The sequence below is a fragment of the Sorex araneus genome, chromosome 2, assembly GCF_027595985.1.
Source record: "Sorex araneus isolate mSorAra2 chromosome 2, mSorAra2.pri, whole genome shotgun sequence".
Lineage (NCBI taxonomy): Eukaryota > Metazoa > Chordata > Mammalia > Eulipotyphla > Soricidae > Sorex > Sorex araneus.
The window spans coordinates 101,802,767-101,812,441 of NC_073303.1; the positions used below are offsets into that span (position 1 = coordinate 101,802,767).

The following is a 9,675-nucleotide window of genomic DNA, read 5'->3' on the forward strand; positions in this document are numbered from 1 at the left end:
TAAAATAAAATGGTAGTTGGAAAAAAAATTGACTCACCATTGGCAAAAGGCGCTGACCTTTCAAAGACCTTCCTTATCTTAACTATCTTAGCAGGAAACAAATGATATCGGTTGTATGGCCTATCACAATGGTTACCCCAGAGCAAGAGTCATCTGGGTGTTTCTTTTCTATGTGGGCTGCAGCTATCCTGTTCTATAAACTCATGACAGTGGCTCTGGAGACAGAAATCCTATCACTTGGCGGAGCAGAGGTTCAAGAGAGGTAGTTGCTCTACATCAGGCTTCCCAAAGCCTGAACGAACCTTAGAACTCTACCATGCCCTCTTCTTTCTGTCAGAGAAAATATGCATAAGGTAATACTTGCCTATTTAAGTACACAGCTCTGTGCCAGTGTCCATTCACCATAATGTCTTCAAGATTCATCCATGGTTCATAGGGTAATGCCAAATTTTCTTTCCTCGGTGAGACTTAATAATATTCCATTCTATGGAGGGGAGATTGGAATAAACTGCAATTGATACCAACCAGCCTGGCCCTCGTTCCTTCCTTTACCTGCCCATTGCCATTGGCCTCCCTCGGGTGGGGGAAGTGGACACCACCGAACATGGACGGTGAGAGAGATAGAGCGCTGCTGCCTTTTAGTATATACACATGGGATGATACGAACTGAATTCATACCTACCCTTTGTACTATCACTCCAGCCTCCAACAATGAACTCTTACAATAATTCTGAATTCAGTAGTTTTTCTCAATTGACTTATTTTTATTTACATATGATATTTCTGATATTTGATGTTGTTATCATGTGTTTTCCTGACTTTTATGAATCAATACATTATATATTTTTAATACATTATATTTTTTAAGGAAATCTAAATTTTATTTAATAAAATTAATATCTTTATCTTTTTCTCTTCAAAAAAAATAATAATATTCCATTCTAATGTTTACCACAATTCATCTATCAATACATCATTCATAAACTCACCAGCTTCTATCCTTTAGCAGTTGTGGATAGTGCTGCTATGGATAAATGCACACCATTTATGTTTGAGACCCTGATTTCAATTATTTTGGCTTTCTAATTTCTCCACATTTTCACCAACACTTATAATTTTTCTTTTACTTATTTTTCATAATAATGAGTCTAATAGGAACTGGAATCTCAGTTTAGATTTCACTTACAATTTAAGCATCTTTTCTTGTATTTACTGACCATTTGTACATCTTCCTTAGAGACTGAAATTTTTGCCTCTTTGTTGTTGATATTAAGTTATAGGAGTTGATTAACTGTTAGGTTGTAGAAGTTATTTACCTACCCTGTATATTACTGCTTAATCAAATTTGTTACCTGATAGTATTTTCTCCCACTTGAAGGGTTGTTTCTTCACTGCTAATAACATCCTTTGATATGCAAACTTTTAAATATTGATGACATCTCTTATGTTTGCTGTACCTTTGGTATCATACCCAAGAAATCATTTCTGTATATGTAGCACTGTAGTACTGTCATCCCGTTGTTCATCAATTTGCTCAAGCGGGCACCAGTAACGTCTCCATTGTGAGACTTGTTACTGTTTTTGGCATATCAAATACGCCACGGGTAGCTTGCCAGGCTCTGCCGTGTGGGCAGGATACTCTCAGTATCTTGCTGTGCTCTCTGAGAGGGATGGAGGAACTGAACCCAGGTCGGCCGCCTGCAAGGCACAATTGGTTAAAACCATTTTGTTCTAAGTGTGAAAAAAAAAGGAATAGAAGGTGTGATTCTGTCAACAGTGGAAGGGTGGAGTAATTTAGTTGGTCAGTTTAAATCTCTCCCATTGATAGGTAGCCAATCAAAATAGGTAACAGGATAGCTGGGGGTGGGAGATAACTGCAGATTAAATCAAAGCCCATTGAAAAGGATCCAGTCAAAATAGATAGTGGGACAGCTGATGGTGAGAGATAACAGCAGATAAAAGGAAACCTTTCCTGAGGCTGGAGCAATAGCACAGCGGGTAGGGTGTTTGCCTTGCACACAGCCGACCTGGGTTCGATTCCCAGCATCCCATATGGTCCCCTGAGCACCGCCAGGGGTAATTCCTGAGTGCAGAGCCAGGAGCAACCCCTGTGCATCGCCGGGTGTGACGCAAAAAAAAAAAAAAAAAAAAAAAAGGAAACCTTTTCTCCCCATCCCCTTCCCTCCCCTCCTCTTTTCTGGCTTATGGACCACACCTAGCGGTGCTCAGGGGTCACCCCATTTCCATTTATACGATCATAAATAATTTTTCCCTCTGATCTCAATCCTTTTAATTAAATAACTTCTAAGTTATGTGGCAAAGGGTATACATACAATGTCACATTGATGGTAAGTCTGTCTGTTATAGCTATGTTCCCTATTCTTATTACTTACTGACCTAGAACCCTCCTTTTGCTCCTCCCATATACTCTTGATCTTAGTAAGAACTCCAATAAGCTATAGTATAATAATAATTAAAAGTTTTCTAATAAAATTATAGCTTCCAAAGATACTGTCATTTTAATCAGTGACAAATAGCCTTAAATCAAGGGAAGGAAAACATCCCTTTGACATTTTGATCATTTCTAAGAATATGATAGAAAACTTTGCAACTTAGGCTACAACTACAGAAAAAAAAATGGCTCATCGCTTCCATTGTTACCATTTCTAGAATTCAGGCCACTATCATCAAGCTGTCTCGCTAATGGAAATTACCAGGATTCATGTGTAAACAGGATAGAGTGGAGGAGTTACCCATTAACTGAGAAGATCCAACTAAGTGAAACAAACAAAATTCTGTCTACCCTCCCCCATAAAAGTGATTTTCCTTCCTTTTCTTTCTTTCTTTCTTTCTTTCTTTCTTTCTTTCTTTCTTTCTTTCTTTCTTTCTTTCTTTCTTTCTTTCTTTCTTTCTTTCTTTCTTTCTTTCTTTCTTTCTTTCTTTCTCTCTCTCTCTCTCTCTCTTTCTTTCTTTCTTTTTCTTTCTTTCTTTCTTTCTTTCTTTCTTTCTCTCTCTTTTTCTTTCTTTCTTTCTTTCTTTCTTTCTTTCTTTCTTTCTTTCTTTCTTTCTTTCTTTCTTTCTTTCTTTCTTTCTTTCTTTCTTTCTTTCTCTCTCTTTTTCTTTCTTTCTTTCTTTCTTTCTTTCTTTCTTTCTTTCTTTCTTTCTTTCTTTCTTTCTTTCTTTCTCTCTCTTTTTCTTTCTTTCTTTCTTTCTTTCTTTCTTTCTTTCTTTCTCTCTCTTTTTCTTTCTTTCTTTCTTTCTTTCTCTCTCTTTTTCTTTCTTTCTTTCTTTCTTTCTTTCTTTCTTTCTTTCTTTCTTTCTTTCTTTCTTTCTTTCTTTCTTTCTTTCTTTCTTTCTTTCTTTCTTTCTTTCTTTCTTTCTTTCTTTCTTTCTTTCTTTCTTTCCTTTACTATTATTAGTGAATCACCGTGAGGTACAGTCACAGGCTTACAAACGTTCGTGTTTACGTTTTAGTCATAAAATGATCAAGTACCCATCCCCCAACCAGTGTCCATTTTCCACCACTAATGGACCCAGCATTCCTCCCACCACCACCACCCATTCCCTCTACCCCGCCCTGCCTCTGTGGCAGGGCATTCCCTTTTGCTCCCTCTCTCCTTTTGGGTGCTGTGGTTTGCAATAGAGGTATTGAGTGGCCATCATATTCGGTCTATGGGCTACTTTTGGCATGCATCTTTCATCCCGAATGGGTCCTCCCAACATCTAAAGGTGATTTCTTATTCAAGAAAAGATAGTCCCTCCTCCTGTGCAGTGAGAGTTAACTACTTTTACTTTCTTACCACATTTTGTTAAGCCCTATACACATTGTACAATTTGTTTCACAAATAATAAAGATTATTTTCTAGAATTTTTACTCACATTGTGCAAACAGAAATAAAAGCATGTTATTTTCTCCACTTTCTAAATGTAAGATCTAAATATGATCTCTAAGTATGATCTACAATGCTAAGTATGATCTCTCAATCCATATCCTCTATCTAGAGATTTTTATTTTATTTTTGTGCCATTATTCTAAGGTATTCACACACATACAGGCATGAAAACACACCAAATAGTTGTGCACATGGAGACTCCATTGCAAATTATTGTTTAGGAAGCAGATAGGAAGCAGAAAGGAGTTTAGTTGCTGTTTGTGCTTTATTGTATTTTGATTTGTTTTTCCATGGAGAGCACAAGAATTTATACATGTCAAGGTTTATGTATGATGCACAGAGCAAAAACAGGGAAAGTCTTAGACTATGTAGGTTGTATGAGAGCAGAGGAAGTGATAGGTAAGGTGAGTTTGAAGCTGACACAATTAACAGAGAAGATGGGCAAAAGGTACTCATGGCTCTGGTAAGACCATTTAGTCAACCTATTGAGGAATACTCTTAACAGACACATGAACACACAAAAGCTGAGTGGCATCTCCTAGGTCTTTATGGTTAAAAAAAAAATCCAGAGAAGCTTGGGGAGAATGTTGGAAGTCTGGAAAGACCTGATGGATGCTAAAGGAAAAGCACTCTATGCCTAATTTATTACAGAAATTATTCAAAAATAAGTCAACTGTGAAAATATGGCCACTGGGGTCCTGCCAAGTTTAGTATGAGCCATTAGGATCTTCTGAGCAAATACTAGCTATATAATAAAAAACTGCTTGGTTGAAGCTTTACATTCTGATTTTTCTTTATCCCAATTTAAATAAGGAGATGGTGTGTGAGGCAGGCTAAGATGACTATGTTGCAGGTAATTTTGCTGAGCCCAATAAAACGGCTCCTGGTTTCTCTATCAGAAAGGCAGTTTTTATATTTTTAAATTTCCATTTTTTCTCTCTCCCTCCAGACCTGGATAGTCACTTCAGATCCTACATAGAAATGACAGCTGGGGTTTTACCACAGAACTATGAGTACTATCTTTTTTATTCAAATTGGCTTATTCTTTACTGGATGCAGAGGCTTAAAGAAGAACTGAACAAAGCCTGAAAAGGAAAAACTAGGAGGTAGGGGAGTGCAATGGCCTCATCTGGGCTAAGAATTAATTGGCATCAGTGGAAAGAAAATTCTGTTTGAAAACTCAGTGAATATTCTAACAAGGGTATATTTCACATTGTCCCTTTATTTATAATTACGATCACTGCAGTCCAATGGCAATCTCTTCCCATATTTGCTCTCTAATGGCCATGTAATAAAATGTAATATATATTCTTATGCTAGCAATAAAAAGGGAGAACCCAGCTGCCCTATCTTACTGAGGAAGTCTTGGGTCTCCTGAGATGCATATTAGTTCACACAATAAGAAGACACAAATCAACATGGTGGTCGAGCAGGCATGGGTGAGTGATAGTCTCAGCTTCTAATAAAACCAAATCATGAAAGGCATTAGAAAGATTGATTGGCGTGAAGTTAGATGCCGGTGTTAGCCCGGATACCCCAGGCTGTAATGAAACTGCCAGGGTTTATTTATGATGAGGTAGGGTTTGGGGTGTAAGTTATGTCTGTCTGGCTGGTACATGTACTTTAGCAGAGACACACACTTTAACCTCCAACATGAATGGGACTGCAAACACACAATTCCCAGGAGCAACTCTCCAACTGGATGGGATGTCCCACTTTCCCAAGCATTTGCACCAAACGGAGTAAAGATAGACTCTCCTGCTGAAAGGAAAATGGGTCAAGGTTAAAATATCTCAGTATGAAAAAATCAACCCAAAATATTTTCTGCTAAAAGCAAAGCAAGCAAATGCATGTCTTTAATTAAGCCAAAAGTTAAGATGCACGTTTAGTTTAAATGTTTAATAACCCTCTCTGTGCCAGGGATGACTTTATGAGACAACAAAAGGGGGAAGAGAGCAGGAACAGCAACACTGATTCTGGGTCATGAAGTCTCATGCTCAGTCTCTGAGATCCACAGCTCCAAAAGAGAGGGGTGAGGGTAGACCCAGATGGAGAGCAGGCCGAGAAGGACTCTGTCACTCACTCAGTTCAGGTATCTGCTGTATTTTGTTTGGCTTTAACATAAATATGGAGGTGGGGATATGAAATCAACTTTAAAAACAAGAGTTTTCAAGAGCCATCAGAAACATAATTACATGAACTGGCCAAGATTCTGGAAGTGTCACCCAAATTGATTGTCTTCGTTTCAGCCTGGCTGGTTCCAACAGACAGAAAGGAAAACTGGTTTGTGGGTTTTGTGATCTTATAAGTGTGACTCTCCAGAAGTCTCCTCTCCTTTAATATTTTGCCAACAATTATGCTAAAGCATCTGTACAGTGTTGTGGAGAGGCCGACCACTTATGGAGACAGGCTACTGGAGGCTGTTTATGGAGACAGCAACTTTGGGGGTAACAGCACCACATGTCTCCAGAGAGAGGAATGAAGAGCTGGGAGGCAAGGAAAAGTGGGCCAGTCACAATCAATGCCAAGTGTGTTCTTAAGATTCCCCCAAATACTGATCTTGAGAAAAGACTTGGGTACCCTGAAGAGTTTATGTGGGAGATAACAAAACACAGACACAAGAAAGTAAGGAAAGTAAAAAAAAAGAAAAAAAAAAGGGGAATAAAGACAATTCAAAAATCTGGGATACTGGGTCTGAGGAGATAATACAATGGGTAGGACACTTGCCTTGCATGCGACCTACCTGGGTTTGAATCCTAGTATCCCATGTGATCACCCAAACCCTGCTAGGGAGTAATTCTTGAATGCAGATCCAGGAGTAATGCAAATCTTGAGCATTATTAGGTTAGCCTCCCTCAACTCCCTCCACCAAAAAAAAAAAATCTGGAAAGTACACTGGATACGTTTCAAACAGGCAGATTTTGAGCTATGACTGCTATTTTCCATTAAGCTATGATTGCTGGTCTCTGTTACTTGAGAGCTGCTCCCATATGACGTTTCTGGATGTTATGATTTGTGCAAGAGTCAGTTCTGAGACATGGCAGAAGCCAACTCACTGGAGCAGAGAAAGGTCCTGCAGGTGATGAGCTGTCTCCCCACTGGGAATTTCCCATCAGAGCTACAGGTAGGACTGGAGTGGAGGGATACAAAGCAAATTACAACTCTAGTTGTCCTCATTCATCTGAGAAGGTTCAGCAGTGAGCAGGACCTACAATAATCTTCAAGTGGGTAAGGCCACTGAGTGAGGCTGCTGAGAGCTGGAAGCAGCCATATAGACATCAGCTTAAATATTAAGCTGTTCCTAATAATACTTGCCTTTCCCACTAACTCTTGTCCGGAAAATAAAATGGTTTAATTTTTGAAAACAGTGTGAGGCTTAGAAATTGTCTTTTGTACTCTTTTTCTAGGGCTATGGTAAATAATGACTACCAAATGAGTGACTTGAAATAAACAAATGTATTCTCCCTGGTATTAGAGACTAGAAAACTAAAATAAAGTTGAGGAATAAATTTCAAAAAAAATTTATTACTTTCTTGCATATTTAAAATGAACACGTGTCAGTGCATATTTCTACTTTATTAATGAGAGAAGCCCTAAGGTGTTTAATCCATTTCAAAGGAAAGTCTGAAATGACGGTATCTTTGCAGGAACTCAGGAATGAACAGAAGACTTGGAAAATAGATTTTTTTAAAACAAAACTGGTTCGGCCTGCCTGCGAGGTGTGCAGGCCGAGCACAGGTGTCAGTCTCATTGACTCGGGCAGTTTTTAGGAATCAGTTGCCCAGAAAAAAAATGACTTTTTCTCCTTTGACCCACCTACATAGGTTCCACCACCAGAGACTGAAGACTCCATGCACCTCCAGCTCATATCAGGGGCGCATCTCTGCAGGGTCTGTGACTGTTTAGGCCCCAAAACGTGCTCCAGGTGTCACAGGCACATTACTGCAGTAAAGAACATCAGACTCTAGACTGGAAGTTGGGACATAAGCAGCTTTGTGCACAATCAGATAATTTCAGCAATGCAGTTCCAGACCACAACTTCCTTTTCCCAGAATTTGAAATTTTAAGAAAAACAGCAGATGAGAATACTCCCGATATTGTGGCAAAAGAGGACTTGGAGATTATAGGGAGTATGGGTGAGCGACTGAAGAAGAATTAGAATCCATGGCAAAAAATGAAGCCAGGGAGGATAAGATTTTCCAGAAGTTTAAAACTAAAATAGCTCTTGAACCTGAACAGATTCTTAGATATGGCAGAGGGATAGCCCCTGTCTGGATTTCTGGTGAAAATATCCCTCAAGAAAAGGATATTCCTGTGCACTGGTGAAGGGATGGGTGTTTGAGCATTGTATAACTGAGACTTAAACCTGAAAGCTTTGTAATTTTCCACATGGTGATTCAATAAAAGAATTTTTAAAAAAGGATATTCCTGATTGCCCCTGTGGTGCAAAAAGAATATTTGAATTTCAGGTCATGCCTCAACTGCTCAACCACCTAGAGGCCAACAGGCTGGGTATAAGTGTTGACTGGGGTGTTCTGGCTGTCTTCACCTGTGCTGAGAGCTGCAGGCTGGGAACTGACTGCATGGAAGAATTTGTCTGGAAGCAGGACATCACAGACATATCGTAGAAGTGTTGCCTAATGCTTGACATTCTCAGACCATGCAATTTGATTTCTAGGATTTTGTCCTAAGTGATAATATCAGAGTTACAGGTACAACGATGTTTTAAGTGTCATAATGCCTCAGTTGGACAAAACCATGCTGGAAATATATTTGGCTCACTTTAAAAAAAAATCTGGTTCATATCATGCAGAGCAGCAAGCTGTATTTGTGTTTTGCTCCCCTCCCTTCCCTTTGTTGTCGTTTGGGATGCTGGGGGCAGGTGTTCCACGCTTGGTTATGATTCTCCATATTTGATTGCATTGCATGGCACAAGATGAGAAGTCACATCCTCCCTCAACTTTATTTTTTACAGGGTAGATATCAATTGTATTTCTATTGGACAAAATGCATTTCCATTTCTATAGACCAAAAAAAAGCATTTGCTGAACTCTAAACATCCTACTCCTAGATGTTCAAAGGTTCAAAGTTCTATGGAATATGAAAAACCCTTGTATATCATAGACATGTTGTTAGTCTGATGAAGAATTAAAAATTCAAAGTATTAGCTACTGAGTATGGATTTATTTTGCAATGTCATAAAGTCAAGAATCACAAGTCAAGCTATTGTAGACCAGGGACATGTGTACATTTGTTTCCTTATTCAAAATATATGCTTGATAGTTTAATTTGACTAGCACTTTTCATCATGAAAAAAATTTGAATATGATAGGAGGATACTGTGTGCTATGTTATCTTTGCTCAAGATTCATATGTTGAAATCTACATCCTGATACTTCAAAATGTCATTCTGTTTTTTCATATTGCACTTAAAAGAGTGATTAAATTAATATGAGTCCATTAGAATACGGCACAATATGAAAGATAGCTTATAGTAATATGAAGAAATACAAGCAATAGACACACAGAAATAAAGTTCATGTGAAAACTTGAAGAAAACAGTCACCAAAAGCCTTAAAAAAGGATCTTATAAGAAAACAAACTATGATCTTGTACTTCTGGTTTCGAAAATTATGAAAAAATAAATTTCTGTTGCATAACCCCCACATATTTGGCTGTGCTCATAAACTAACACAATGTGCTAGTTGCTTTTAATTTAATAATATTTTTCATTATTTTCTGATCAAACTAATAAGCTAATAAAACTAATCAAACTAATCTT

General features: G+C 38.2%; 1 pseudogene; it reads left to right on the forward strand.

The window, feature by feature from the left end:
• Positions 1–6,930: 6,930 nt before the first annotated feature.
• On the forward strand, positions 6,931–8,628 carry LOC101542444 (programmed cell death protein 2-like; annotated as a pseudogene).
• The last annotated feature ends 1,047 nt before the right edge of the window (positions 8,629–9,675 follow it).